The sequence below is a fragment of the Giraffa tippelskirchi genome, chromosome 4, assembly GCF_054371585.1.
Source record: "Giraffa tippelskirchi isolate mGirTip1 chromosome 4, T2T-mGirTip1v1.2.pri, whole genome shotgun sequence".
NCBI lineage: Eukaryota > Metazoa > Chordata > Mammalia > Artiodactyla > Giraffidae > Giraffa > Giraffa tippelskirchi.
The window spans coordinates 14,651,232-14,665,716 of NC_137278.1; the positions used below are offsets into that span (position 1 = coordinate 14,651,232).

The window sequence follows — 14,485 nt, forward strand, 5'->3', positions numbered from 1 at the left end:
CAAGTTACATTTATTATAAGAATATAAGAAGGTTCTTTTAATATTAAGAAATTCATTAATATCATAAAACATCTATCTGTTGTCTATCATCCATCTGGCCTATCTTTATTTATCTAATATATCTGTCTTTATCTCTCTGTATCTTTATCTACAAGAGTGAATGTACGTGCATATATTTTCTAGTTTTTTCCACTATGAGAGTCTAGAATCAGTGACACCACAATAGCAATGACCACATTTAGCAACCATATCTTAGGTTCCAATAAAAAGAGACAGGGGTCCTTAAAGAAATGGCTGATTTCAGGTTTGGGGAATAGAAAAAGCAAGGTAAGCCTAGAATATGTTGTGGTGTCAGAAAGTAAGAAAATGTTAAAAAAACAAAGTGATGGGGTCACGTTGGGAGGTCACATGGTGTCTGAACAAGAGAAGAGAAGCGGTGGCTTCCCTTGCTGCAGAGCATGGGCTTGGTTGTTGCGGTGCACAGGCTTCTCATTGAGGTGGCTTCTCTTGTTGCAGAGCACAGGCTCGGTAGTTGTGCACAGGCTTAGTTACTCCGTGGCTTCCGGGACCATCCCGAATCAGGGATCGAACCCATGTGCCTTGCATTGGCAGGCTGATTCTTTACCACTGAGCCACCAGGGAAGCCACCCTGGATTATTTTAAAAATCATGCTTAATTTAGAAATAATTTTTCTCCCAAATTAGAGTAAATAGAAATGAAAAGATGAAGAAGAGGATCAGGCACAATTTTTAAAACCCCAATCTATCTCCCCCCAAATATCTAAATGCCTATCAGGCATTAAGTATTGCATAAGCAATGGCCTTCTTTTTCTAGCAACATATACTGTAGATGACAAATAACATGTCCTGATGATAATAGTTGTTGTTGTTCATGTCTGACTCTTTGCAGCCCCATGGACTCGAGCCTGCCAGGCTCCTCTGTCCATGGGATTCTCCAGGCAAGTATACTGGAGTGGGTTGCCATGCTCTCCTCCAAGGGGTCTTCTTGACCCAGGGATCAAACCTTCATCTCCTGCACTGAAGGTGGTTTCTTTCCCAGTGAGCCACTAGGGAAGCCCCACAGTGATAATAATAATATGACCTTTTTAACAAGAGTGGGTACTTTTACTAGTGCGGTACAACTAGTATTTATAGAGTATAACGTTCACTGATGTGTATGCACACATAAACTCTAATTCTCACAGTAACTCTGCAAGTTATGTATTGTTATTCCTGCTGTACTGCTCAAATACCTGAGGATATCAGGATCTGAGAACTCATCTTACTATGGAGTTTTCTACAGAGGTCTGCCAGGAGATAAATTCTATTTTCTTTTTCTCTGAAGAACAGAGAATGAATTTAGATTATTTGCAAGTCTTTCTGAGTCAGAAGTGAAGATGGTACCATTCACTCTGGCGTGCTTTCAGAGGACTGGCTGAGACTCATATTAAGGTTCATACTCGTCTTGTGATGACCCCCCATTAAATGTCAGTGTCCTTCTGTCTCCCTCCTTCCCAACACACAAGTAATGGTTACCTTTTGTGGTCAGGCTCTTCAGCAATATTTAGTCACCATAGATCTTGGAAACTGTGTGTTATCTCAGCCCTAACAGCTATTACTGTCATACTCGGTCAGGCAAAGCTGGTGGGAATTTTTCACATACATCTTCCAACATTCCAAATGCATACTCTACAGGGTGAATTAGGAAAAATGGAATCAAATTGCCCTCTACTTTGGTTTGGACACAGAAGAAACATTTCAGACCACAAGGAGCAGGTGGGAACTTCTAAGTCACATCGTATTTTCTGTGGCTTGTATAATATCAATAGTTTGGTTAACCTTCTCAGACCATTTCCAGAGACTTCTGAATTCCTGAATATTGTGGAAATATTTTCTACTCTTAAACTCACTATGAAGATCATGAACAAAAAGAGGCTCACTCTATCTTTAAAGCATTCTTCCCAAAACTTTCTGCTTTTTATGAAGGGTATTTTTCAAGGAATTTTATTTTCCAGTTTCATAATGTAGTTTGTACATTATATGAAATATCATATCAATTCTTACTACACCTGGAGCAATGCCACTGCCTATTAAGTGAATGAAATCCTGTGGTTATTAGATAAAACAGGGCATAATGGTATGCCTTAAAAGACTTTGTCTTGAATAAATATGAGCAGAAAGCCAAAACTCCATGAAGGCACTTCAAGTGAATTTAATCACCAGGTTGAAGTGGATCATTGACAAAACCCTTGTTTTACTGCATTGACTCAGCGTAGCATCCAGTCTCTTCCCAGTTTGCCTTCAGCATATATTGATATTTCACTGCTGACATGCTGGCTCAGGGAGTCACGTGTCTGGCCTCACTGCATGATCCAACATGAGAAAAGATTTCAAACCCTTGAACTCCCAAATGCTGGCATTGAATAATTTAATGCCTTTTTTTGATGCTTTATGTTTCATGTTTAATAATCTAGAACAGGTCATCAGGCATTTCGTTCATTCATTCATAATTGAAATCTCAAGGTTAATCACCATGCGAGTGCTTTTCCGTGTTTGGGCAGGGATGATAGTAATGGCCCGAATCAGAGCTTGCAGCAGTGAGCTTCCTCTTAGCGGCTGAACGTGCTTTATCCTTTAAGCAGGTTGTCTATGGAGATCCAGTCTCGGCTCCTCTTCATCGCCCCAGGGTGGTCAGATAGGACTCCTGTCTGATGGGTAAGAGTAGTGGGGGATGAGATGACTCACGGCCATGAGGGTCACAGGGTTAACACTGCACGTGGGGCCTCCATGAGGCTTCCCTGGTCACTCAGTGATAAAGAATATGTGTTCCAATGCAGGAGCCACAGGCAACCTGGGTTTGATCCCTGGATCGGGAAGAAGGGAATGGCTACCCACTCCAGTATTCTTGCCTGGGAAGTCCCATGGACAGAGGAGCCTGGAGGGCTACAGTCCATGAGGTCACAAAGAGTTGGATGTGACTTATTGACTAAACAACAATAGGGCTTCAGTGAACATGAAATCTCTAAAGAAACAAAGACTTATTGAGAGGAAATGATATGGACATTTTTGAAGTCTGTACAAGGCGCTGGTCAGTGGGGTTCAGGTTAAATATCCAATTACATGATTTAATTCTCATAACTACCCTAAGGCAAAGCTCAGAGAATTTGAGTAATTTCCGCAGGCTACAGAGCTGGTAAATAATTTGTCTCATTTTGGAACCCAGCTTCACACTGCACCCTTGCAAATGTAATTCACTCATTTATCAACTGTTTGTTGAGTGCTTACTACATGCTAAGGACTGTTTTAGGCACATGAAATATGTAAGAACTCCTGGCCTTCATGGAATTTAAAAGAGAGGATAAAAAAATGCATTTTATGTGCTTATGTGATGAAGCAGAGTACTGAAGAAAGAGTATGCCAAGGATCAGTGACAGTGCTGGTTGGTTACAATTTTAAGAAGAATCGTTGGGGTAGGAGTCATTGAGAAAGTAGCACAAAGCTATGAACTTTCCGTGGATGCCTGGAATGTGGACAATGCTTTTACAGAAAAGTGACAACTGAACGAGGTCTTACATAAATAATAAATAGGAATTTCGTAGGAGGAAAAATGGAATGGTAATCCTGAGGCAATTCAAAGTAATGAGATTAGAAATTGATTAAAAAAAAACACACCTGTTTTTGTGTTGAATATGTGTGCTTATATGAGACAGAGAGGGAGCATCTTGGCTTCTTTACCTTCTTGCAAAGCAAACCAAAATAATTTAGAGTACTGTCCATTTAGAATATCCAGTGCCAATTCCTTCCCCATGAGCATCATTTAGAGATGACATTATCTTACCTGATCTGATGACGCTGTAACTGTAACTGGGAAATGTTTAACTACCCACTCTCCAGAAAAAATGCTTTCATCTGTATAAGTCATTAATTTCCATGGTGTAAATATTCTAATCATAGTCAGTTTGAAGCTACTGACACGCGATCACTAAATGAGGTCTTGAAAAGAGATGTGAGTTAGTACAGCGATATATAGTATTTCTACCTGGCAGACACAAAACATGAAAATAACTTTTAATAATTACTGAGCTTAGCAATTGATTTACCAAAGTCTTAGAACAGAACAAACCATGGCTCTCATGAGATGGTCTGAGCTGTTTCCACCCCACCACTGGGTGGCATAGGAATAAAAGGAATTCCGTGTTTTCTCTAAGTCAGATCTTAGATATTTTTGTTCTGGAGAAATCTCCCAGTTCAGGGAAGCATACCATTCAGAATGCTTTCATTTTTGGTGACAAGACAGTTTTCCTTAAAATGTCAGAGCCTGGTGGCTGGTTAAGACCATTGCCAGCTACAATGTGGTCCCACTTGTTTTTTTGCTTGTGCTTCTGGTGTCATATCCCAAAATATCACTGCCAAGATTTCTTCCCTGTGCTTTCTTCTAGGGGTTTTACGGTATCAGGTCTTATGTTTAAGTCTTTAATCCAATTTGAGTTAATTTTCACAAGTGATATAAGATAAGGGTTCAATTTCACCTTCTTCAGATGGTTATCCATTCTTTCCAACACTATTTGTTGAAGAGACTGTCCTTTTCCTACTGAGTGTTCTTGGCTCTCTTGGCAAATATTAGTTGACCTTGTATGCTGGGTTTTATTCCCAGGCTCTCTTTTCTATTCCATTGGAGACTTTTGCTCGCTGAATGGTTGCACCTGCTTGCATGCTGCCTATAATCCCACACCAAGGGCAAGCATGATGTCAGCAGGTTAAGGGAGGTTATTACGGTACCTTCTTTTGAACTACTTTTATGTTTAGCTTTGAAGGTGGTAAAAAAAAAGACAGTTGTGGAGACTGCAACTTTTAATCTTCTGGAATATAAATATGCCTCTGATGCAGGGGAAAATGTTGATTGCCCTGGTGCTTTTTTCTTTATTTGAACATCTCCCCCCAATAGGAGCCACTGCCCAGAATATCTTTTTATCTTCAAGATCTTAAGCACTTTAATAATGGTACAAGGATGGCAGGGTGATAGATCCATTCTTCCACCCGGTCACAAGTACATGTTATCAGTAACTCTAATGTTGAGATGAGTGAAGGGAAAAATGATGCTCTGTTGCCTATTCCATCAGGAAGGACTCCTGAAGTATCATTTTTGCTGCTGAGTTATCTGAAATATCTAAAGAGAAACAATTCATAGGAGAAGCAGTCACTAATAATAGACTTCTCATCACAAGAGTTCATGACTTTAAAGATTCTTGTTTTGTTTTCTTTTTTTTTTTGATTGTTGTTGTTATTACCATTCCTGGTATGCGTAGCATCACAGGACATTTTTCCACTTCCTAAAATGTGGAAACAAACAGGTTGCCCACTTCTTTTTCCAAAGTATCTGAGTAGAAAAAATATTGCTTATGTATGATCATCTGATAACCTCCCCAGGCTTAATAACAGTGTAGGTGAAAGACTAGGGCTCTCTGGTGGTTCAGGGGTAAAGAATCCACCTACCGAGGCAGGAGACATGGGTTCGATCTCTGAGTCAGGAATATCCCCTGCAGAAGGAAATGACAATCCACCCCAGTGTTCTTGCCTGCAGAATCCCATGAAGAGAGGAGCCTGGCGGGTTACAGTCCAGGGGGTTACAAAGAGTCAGACACAGCTTAGTGACTTAACAACAACAAACAAGGTGACAGAATGCAAATCTATTGCTCACTAAGCCACATGAATTGTTTTCAGGATTTAATTTTTAATATTCAAAATAAATTGTACAGAGGGGGCAGACTATGAAAGAAGACTCAACTGATTTTTTTTTCTCAATTGCAGAAGCTCAGTAAATGTTGAATAAGTGACTCAATCTCAAATTTACTGTTGAGGAAACATATTCAGGGAAATGAGAGAGTCAGTTTCTAGGAAGGTTGATAAGAAGTCCAGGGTCCCCAAGGAGGAGAAAGGGGACCAGGGCCCTTGAGAAGGAGACAGGGGTCTGGGGTTATCAAGGAGGAGAAAAGGACAAACTTTTTTTCTACATGGTTTTGTCTTAGTCAATATAACAATGTATTTTGCTTGAGGACATGTTTTCCTTAACAAGAATCTTCTGACTAATCTTGTTATCTTAAGGTAACATTGTGTGTATATATATATACGGCATTAAAACCACTTCATAACATTTAAATATAATATTTAGTTGAGATATTATTTTTCATCAAGTACTGTAGAAATGCCCTTTTTGTTCCCTGCGTGTAATTAGTAAAACAGCCACTTTGACAGGTTTGTACCTGAAATCTGGTATTTATTTTGGCCTTTCTCCTGCCAGTTATATGTGCCCAAACTTTTTTTGACTAGTTGCATTACATGGACACCAAAGGGTCTCCTTATTGATTTTTCTTCTGGGGCATCACTGAAAACAGAGTCTCTGAAGTTTGATGTGCAGAGAAGCTGCCTCAGAATCACTTGGGGAGCAGGTTGTGATGGACCCTAAGGTCTGTATCAAGAGACACTCCTGGGTGGTAGATAGTGGGCTTCTCAACTTTCCCAAGTGAATTCTGTTGTTGTTCAGTCACTCAGTGTGTCTGACTCTTTGTGACCCCACAGACTGCAGTGCACCAGGCTTCCCTGTCCTTCACTTCCTCCCAAACTTTGCTCAAACTCATGTCCATTGACTTGATGATGCCATCCAACCATCTCATCCTCTGTCGTCCCCTTCTCCTCCTGCCTTCAATCTTTCCCAGCATCAGGGTCTTTTCCAATGACTCAGTTCTTCGCATCACGTGGCCAAAGTATTGGAGCTTCAGCTTCAACATCAGTCCTTTCAATGAATATTCAGGATTGATTTCCTTTAGGATTGACTGGTTTGAGCTTCTTGCTGTCCAAGGGACTCTCAGGAGTCTTTTCCAGCACCACAGTTTAAAATCATCAATTCTTTGGTGTTCAGTCTTCTTTATGGTCCAACTCACATCCATACATGACTCCTGGAAAAACCATAGCTTTGGAAAGTTTGAGACCCGCTGTACTGCATACTATGTGCATATGTGTAGCATCACAATACAATCCAGCATGATGAACATATTCCTTTGAAAGCAATGAATAGAGAGATTCATCGATGGCTATCTTGCTTTGGTAAATTAACCTTTGTAATTGAAGCACTGGAGAAAGTAACACTGCTTTGGAAGCTGTGTTTAGCTTTCAGTCATCCATGTTGGAAGAGCCAGTCAGGAGCCTGAGGGTTTAGACTCAGACCAGCTCAGCAGTCTCTCGCGCGTGTGAGCTCACAGGCTCTTCCACTCTGTGCCTTGTCTCAGCATCCTCAGGGGACCAGAGGCCAGCAGAGACCTCCTTGGGAGTTTGTGAGGTTCCCATGGTGTCAACAGGTTAACACGAGTCAGACATCTTGTCCACAGCAAACATCTGGTGTCCCTTCACTGCTTCTGATGCTGAGGATAAAAGGCACCCTCATCTTTCCTCCTGGTGACCAGAAGCCTTGGACCCTGAGTCTAGGCAGGAGCCAAGATGCCCTAACTCAGAGGCCACCATGCAGGGTCTCGAGCAACATCCCTAGAAGTGTGGAGCTAAAAACTAGGTCTGCTCTCCAAATACACAGCAAAGGGTGAAGGGGCCAGGAGTGTGTGGGGGGGTGTGTGTGGAATGCAGAGATGAAGCTGACTTGAGCCAACAGTCACTGGAGAGTGGATCCCAGGATAAGGAGGGTTCTATCGGGATTCAGATTGCGTTGTGTTAAGCACCACAATTGAAAAGAGACTTCCAATTTCTAGACTATGCAGCTAGAAGATATTGTACTTAGAAGATAATATAGTCCCTTTTCTGCATATCCTTCTAAAGTCTCTATGATCCACATATAATAATCCACATATTTCTTAATATTCAGATAAAGTAATAAAAATGTGAGATTAACCCTGACATGAAATTTCAAGTCTATATTTTGCTTTAAATTATATTTTGAATGCAGTTCCATGCGAGCATTTTTTCCTCAGTAACCTATGCTCAAGTGACTTCAGATGAAGTAATTTCAGGTAATTTCTTGGGTCAAAACTCTACTTTGAGAAGAGTTGGGTTATTTTCACTATTGTATTAGGTATGTGAAGAATATTGTCCAAATCTTTGCATATATTCCTGAATATTTATCTAGTAGAAATTCATTAGCAATACAATCATTGTCAAAATATACTTAAAGATTTTTGATGTGTCTGTGTGCATATTAATAAGCTTCAGTCATGTTTAACTCTTTGTGACCCTACAGCCCCGCCAGGCTCCTCTGTCTGTGGGATTCTCCAGGCAAGGACACTGGAGTGGGTAGCCATGTCATCCAGGGGATCTTTCTGACCTAGGGATTGAACCTGTATCTCTTACATCTCCTGCATTGGCAGGTTTTTTTTTTTTTCTAACCACTAGTGCCACCTGGGAAGCCCAAAGATTTTTGATATTTACTTCCAAATAACTTTTCCCAAACAAGTTTTGCTAGTTTTACAAGTCATCACCAGTGTAAGTCACTGTTAACTGTGGGTCCCTGCATCACCTGGGAGTTTCTTGGAAACAGTCTCTCCTCCCACCTGTTCCTCCTGAATTAGAGTCTGCATTTCAGTGAGATCTCAGAAAGGTCTGCACGACTGTGAATTTGGGATACCATCACATTACACTGCAGCCTCAGCGGCCTCAAGACATTTTCCTTTTTGCTGGAGGGGAAAACAGACAGGATACAGAGATGGTGAAAGTTTGATTTCAGGCTGAGGAAGTGGGGTGATATCATCAATCTGAGAATTACTCACTGGTGTTAGCTGAGTCACCTGTCCAGAAATAGAGCGGGCAGAGCTGAGGTAAGTGGCCGAGGGGGTGTAGGGAGGGGGCGGCCACATCTGCACTGCCTCTAACTCCACCACCGCACCGCTTGGCTCTGAAGTCCAGGAGCAGCCGTGACTCAGATGGACCGGCCTGGGGGATGGAAACGGAGGTAGGCTGGCCTCTCTGCTGATGCTCCTCTTTTAGATTTTTGTCAATGACTGTGGGCGGCTCTACCAATGACATCACCATTGCCATGGAATTGAGTTAGTGATCTCTGCTAAACAGACATCTGTTCACCTGAGAGTCATATGTTCATACACATGAGGATGACATCATATTTGTATTTGTAGGGTTAAATCATCACGTTTGACAATTTCCACTTAATTCGCTAATATGCCTTTTTGGTTGACTATTTTGGAGATAAAATGTTGTTATAGGTCAGTGTCAAACTCAGAAATGCTGAGGATGACCTGAGGGTCTGGTTAAGATGCAGATTCTGATTCAGTGGCTTTAGAGTGGGGCCTGAGATTCCTCATTTCAACCAGGCCCCTAGTGTTGTTGGGTATAGATTCTGAAGTGTGTGCTTTTGTGTGTATTTGTTTACTCAATCTTGTCCGACTCTTTGCAAGCCCATGGACTGTAGCCCACCAGGCTTCCATGTCCATGGGATTTCCTAGGCCAGGATACTGCAGAGGGTTGCCATTTCCTTCTCCAGGGGTCCTTTCTGACCCAGGGCTCTAATCCATGTCTCTGCTATCTCCTGCATTGGTAGGTAGATTCTTACCACAGCACCACCTGGGAAGCCTGAAGATCACACCTTGAATAAGGTCCAGTAGATGTACCTAATATAAATCTCATCTTTTCAAACTTGTGTCATATCATTTAAAAGTAAAGTAAACTTGTACTTTTTAAAAATTTTATTTATTTTTTAACTGAAGGATAATTGCTGTACAGAATTTTGTTGTTTTCTGTCAAACATCAACATGAATCAGCCATAGGTGTACATATGTCTCCTTCCTCTTGAACCTCCCTCCCATCTCCCTCCCTGTCCTAACCCTCTAGGTTGATGCAGAGCCCCTGTTTGATTTCCCTGAGATGTACAGAAAATTTCCATTGCCTATTTATTTTACATATGGTAATGTAAGTTTCCATGGTACTCTCTCTGTACATCTCATCCTCTCTTCCCCTCTCCTCATGTTCGTAAGTCTGTTCTCTATGTTTCCCCACTGCTGCCCTGCAAATAAATTCATCAGTACCATCTCTCTAGATTCTATATATATGCATTAGTATACGATATTTATCTTTCTCTTTCTGACTTACTTCACTCTGTATAATAGTCTCTAGATTCATCCACCTTATTAGAACTGACTCAAATGTGTTCCTTTTTATGGTGGCAACCCACTCCAGTACTCTTGCCTGGAGAATCCCATGGACGGAGGAGCCTGGTAGGCTACAGTCCATGGGGTCGCAAAGAGTCAGACACGACTGAGAGACTTCACTCACTCACTCACTTTATGGCTGAGTAATATTCCATTGTGTATATGTACCACACTTCTTTATCCATTCATCTGTAAATGGACAACTAGGTTGCCTCCATGTTCTAGCTATTGTAAAGAGTGCTGCAATGAATATTGGGGTACACATGTTTTTTCAATTTCAGTTTTCTCAGGGTTTATGCCTAGGAGTGGGATTGCTGGGTCCTATGGTGGTTTCATTCCTAGTTTTTTAAGGAATCTCCATACCATCTTCCAAAGTGGCTGTATCAATTTACATTCCCACCAACAGTGCAAGAGTGTTCCCTTTTCTCCACACCCTCTCCAGCATTTATTGTTTGTAGACTTTTTAATTATGGCCATTCTGACTGGTGTGATGTGATATCTCATTGTAGTTTTGATTTGAATTTCTCTAATAATGAGCTATGTTGAGCATCTTTTCATTGGTTTGTTAGCCATCTGTATGTCTTCTTTGGACAAATGTCTGTTTAGGTCTTTTTCCCACTTTTTGAGTGGGTTGTTTGTTTTTCTGGTATTGAGTTGTATGAGCTGCTTGTATATTTTGGAAATCAATCCTTTGTCAGTTGTTTCATTTGCTATTATTTTCTCCCATTCTGAGGGTTGTCTTTTCACCTTGTTTATAGTTTCCTTTGAGAAGGAAATGCCAACCCAATCCAGTATTCTTGCCTGGAGAATTCCATGGACAGAGGAGCCTGTGAGCTACAGTCCATGGGATCACAAAGAGTCAGACACGACTGAGTGACTAAACTTTGCTGTGCAAAGGCTTTTAATTCTAATTAGGTGCCAATTGTTTACTTTTGTTTTTATTTCCATTACTCTAGGAGGTGGGTCATAGAGGATCTTGCTTTGACTAATTGAGTTATTGATTTGATTTATGATTTATTTCGAGTGTTCTATGTTTTCCACTAAGAGTTTTATAATTTCTGGTCTTACAATTAGGTCTTTAATCAATTTTGAGTTTATCTTTGTGTATAGTGTTAGAAAGTGTTCTAATTTCATTCTTTTACATGTAGCTGTCCAATTTTCCCAGCCACTTATTGTAGATGCTGTCTTTACTCCATGTATATTCTTGCCCCCTTTGTAAAAAAATAAGGTACCTATGGATGCATAGGTTTATTTTTGGGCTTTCTATCTTGTTCCATTGGTCTATATTTCTGTTTTTGTGCCAGTACCATGCTATATTTATGACTGTAGCTTTGTAGTATAATCTGAAGTCATTAAGGTTGATTCCTCCAGCTCCCTTCTCTTTTCTCAAGACTGTTTTGACTATTCTGTGTTTCCATATGAACTGTGAATTTTTCTGTTCTACTTCTGTGAAGAATGCCATTGGTAATTTAGTAGGGATCACATTGAATCTGTAGATTGTATTTGGTAGTATGGCCATTTTCACAATATTGATTCCTCCTACCTAGGAACATGGAATATCTCTTCATCTATTTATGTTGTCTTTGATTTCTTTCATCCATGTCTTATCATTTTCTGTATACAGTTATTTTGTCTCCTTAGGTAGGTTTACTCCTAGATAGTTTTTTGTTGTTGTTGTTTTTGTTGCAGTGGTGAATGGGATTGATTCCTTAATTTCTCTTTCTGATTTTTCACTGTTAGTATATAGGAATGCAAGTGATTTCTGTGTATTGACTTTGTATCCTTCAGCTTTGCTAAATTCACTGATTAGCTCTAGTAACTTTCTGATAGTATCTTTAGGGTTTTCTATGTATAGTATCATGTCATCTCCAGTGAGGACTTTGCTTCTTCTTTTCTTATCTGGATTCCTTTTATTTCTTTTTCTTCTTTGATTGCTGTATCTAGCTAGGACTTCCAAAACTATGTTGAATAATAGTGGTTAAAGTGGACACCCTTGTCTTGTTCCTAATCTTAGGGGAAATGCTTCCAATTTTCCACCATTGAGAATAATGCTTACTGTGCGCTTATCATGTATGGCCTTTACTATGTTGAAGAAGGTTTCTTCTATGCCCATTTTTTGAAGAATTTTAATCATAAATGGGTGCTGAATTTTCTTAAAGGCTCTTTATGCGTCTATGGAGATTAGCATATGGCTTTTATATTTCAATTTGTTAATATGGTGTATCACATTGATACACCTTTTTCTCAAGTGAACATGGAACATTCTCCAGAATAGACTACATCTTGGGTCACAAATCAAGCCTCAGTAAATTTAGAAAATTGAAATTATATCAAGCATCTTTTCTGACCACAGTGCTATGAGATTAGATATCAATTACAAGAAAACAAATAACTGTAAAAAAACACAAACACATGGAGATTAAACAATACTTTTCTAAATAATGAACAGATTACTGAGAAATCAAAAGGGAAATGAAAAAATTCCTAGAAACAATTGAAAATGAAAACACGACAACCCAAAACCTATGGGAGGCAGCAAAAGCAGTTCTAAGTGGGAAGTTTATAGTAATAAAATCCTACCTCAAAAAACAAGAAAAACATCAAATAGACAACCTAAATTTACACCTAAAACAACTGGAAAAAGAAGAACAAAAGACCCCCAAAATTAGCACAAAAAATCATAAAGATCAGAGCAGAAATAAATGAAAAAGAAAAGAAAGCAACAATAGTAAAGATGAATAAAATTTAAAAAGCTGGTTCTTTGAGAAGATAAACAAAATTGACAAACCTTTAGCCAGATTCATCAAGAAAAAAGAAAGAAGAATCAAATCAACAAAATTAGAAATGATAAAGGAGCAGTTACAACAGACAATGCAGAAATACAAAGGATTATAACAGACTCTATGAGCAATGATATGGCAATAAAATGGATAATGTGGAAGAAATAGACAGATTCTTAGAAAAGTTCAATCTTTCAAGACTGAACCAGGAAGAAATAGAAATTATGAACAACCCAATTACAAGCACTGAAATAGAAACTGTGATCAAAAATCTCCCAAAAAACAAAAGCCCAGGACCAGATGGCTTCACTGGTGAATTCCATCAAACATTTACAAAAGAGCTAAATACCTATCCCTCAAAAACTCTTTCAAAAAATTGCAGAGGAAGGAACACTTCCAAACTCATTCTATGAGGCCATCATCACCCTGTTACCAAAACTAGACAGACAACACAAAAAAAGAAAACTACAAGCCAACATCACTGATAAACATAGATGCAAAAATCCTCAACAAAATTCTAGCAAACAGAATTCAACAACGCATTAAAAAGCTCATACACCGTGAACAAATTGGGTTTATTACAGGGATGTAAGGATTATTCAATATATGCGAATCAATCAATGTGATACACCATATTAACAAACTGAAACATAGATTTGTACTGTTGACAAAGTAGATCCGGGTGAAATCTTGACTCTGCACTTCCCAGCTGTAACTTCAGACTTACAAAACCGTCATTTCCCCATTTTGGTCTATGTTACTTGACTGAGATGGCTTCAGTTTCCATGTGCATCTCCCAGTATAGTAACTGCTTCAAGGAATTGTAAAAATTCAATGGAAGCAAGAAGATCACATCTAGTAGGTATTCAATTAGTGTCATTAAAGGTATACAGGAAATCATGCTACTTTAAAATTGGCCATACAGATCTTCATAGGGAGAGAACTGTTATTGTTTGAAGGAAATACTTTAATAGGTTGCACTGACTTGTGGAATAAAGATCAGAAAGCAAAGACAAACAGGGGCATTTGTCAAGATTTGGGAGTTGGGGTCAATAGTGGTAAAGGCGAAGTGGGGGTGAAAGTGGACAAATAAAAACAGAGATATGATGGTAGACTGAGTTCATAGAAAAAGCTGCTCAGGAGAAATCCATGAGAGTTAAGTAGCCAATAGAATTAAGGATAGAGATTTATAATATTCAGTTTTAAATTAATTTCAGAACAAAAGTGGGTCTCCACCAAGATGCTTTTGTTCTTGCATGATTCCCAAAAGTACAATATTGCAACTCACGTATGTGCTACTCTTTGCTTATTTGTAAACCTCTTCTATTTTCCTGAATATTCAATACACCTTGCATTGGATGCCCTAGCCTTGTGTTGGTGGCATTTGGGAGAGGGGAAGAATTTGGCAACTCTCATTATGGAGCAAGGCAGTGTGGCATTTAAAAAAAAAGCTCACTTGGGAGAGTGAAGTTACAAGGGAGACAGTGTTACATTGCACATAGATGGAAATTCAAGCTAATTGATATCAATCACATTTTTCTTAGGTTTC

At 39.4% G+C, this 14,485-nt stretch overlaps 1 long non-coding RNA gene across 1 annotated transcript in view; it reads left to right on the plus strand.

Moving 5' to 3' along the window:
* Positions 1-258: 258 nt before the first annotated feature.
* LOC145545168 (uncharacterized) overlaps positions 259-14,485 on the plus strand; it is a 32,122-nt gene continuing 17,895 nt past the window's right edge. Inside the window, exon 1 of the long non-coding RNA XR_014081927.1 lies at positions 259-327. This is a non-coding gene — a long non-coding RNA (uncharacterized LOC145545168). The remainder of the gene's footprint in view (positions 328-14,485) is intronic.